Here is a 1,250-nt window from a genome sequence, read left to right as displayed (position 1 = left end):
TTTAAAAATACCTGCATGTAATTACATCTGTAATTAATTTCTGTAATTACATTTATAATTACACAGTTGACCCATTCCTTACACCTTAACCCACCCTTAAACCTACCCATACCAACAAACCTGTCCCTAACCTTACCCATATCCCACCTCAATAGCAGCAAAAGTGTTTTGCAATACAATATGACCACAATAAGTACATTGTACTTATTTTTTATTTTTTTATGTAAGTACATAGTAGGGATGGGTCCCGATTTTCGAATATTCGATTAGTTGATTTAATTATAGAATATCGAATAGGTTGTGCGATTATTGTCTTTAAAAAATCTCCCCATGTTTTCCGTGCTGATGTGGTGGTGACGCGTTCGTGTAAGCAGTGGGTGGTGCTGCCAATAACGCACCTAAAAGCTGTCAAAGACAACAGAAGAACACATTGTCTCACGCGCACACTGTAGACTTGCGTGGCATAAAAAAAGTAGCATATAGCATATAACGGTTACAGTAACTTGGGATGATGTCAAGTAAGAGTTCTGTGCGGACCACAACGACTGGGTTTTCACTTACCACATAAACAGAGTAAGGAGAGATGACTGATAGGATGATAGCGAATCTCGAAAGTGAAAGTAAAAAACAAGCGCGCGTTCAAAAGCGATTTCAATGCCCTGCATATTAATAACGGCTCCCTGATGCCCGCAGTTCATATACAGTATAATTACCCAACGATATAATTGTGACAGAAGATATTGAAGTATATTTTTCCTCCCATCTCGTATCTATTCCCTTTAGAGGTTCCATTTTTTAAAATGGAAATGTCCTAGCCTTATGAGCAGTTCATTTATGCTAATCGATGGACTGTTATGCTAATAAGTGCCGTCTTTCGGTTGTGTTTATTATATTAACATGTTTCAGCATGTTACAGTCATTATATGGCTTGCGTTAAGGTAGCCTATCTTCTGAATTAAACAGTTTATCATACAGATTGAAAGTGTGAATTAGGGCTGTGCGATATTGAAGAAAAATGCGATATGCGGTAACTCATTAAATAATGCGATATTCGATATGCGATACGATAATACTTAAAGTGCCACATGCTCAGATGAAACAGTTTTACTCAGCTGTTGCTGAGTCAGTTCTGTGAACTTCTATAACTATCTTGTCATATATATATATATGGTTATTTGTATGTATGCATGTATGTATGTACCAAGAGTTCCTGTAAAACCACAACAAATTCCTTGTGATTGCGTACACTT

General features: G+C 36.8%; 1 protein-coding gene across 1 annotated transcript in view; it reads left to right on the top strand.

Moving 5' to 3' along the window:
• LOC107681295 (immunoglobulin superfamily member 8-like) overlaps positions 1 to 1,250 on the top strand; it is a 24,497-nt gene that overhangs the window by 15,179 nt on the left and 8,068 nt on the right. The window lies entirely within an intron of this gene.

The sequence above is a fragment of the Sinocyclocheilus anshuiensis genome, unplaced genomic scaffold (genome assembly GCF_001515605.1).
Source record: "Sinocyclocheilus anshuiensis isolate Anshui unplaced genomic scaffold, SAMN03320099.WGS_v1.1 scaffold1632, whole genome shotgun sequence".
NCBI classification, from domain to species: Eukaryota; Metazoa; Chordata; class Actinopteri; order Cypriniformes; family Cyprinidae; genus Sinocyclocheilus; species Sinocyclocheilus anshuiensis.
This window is presented reverse-complemented; position numbering and strand designations above follow the sequence as displayed.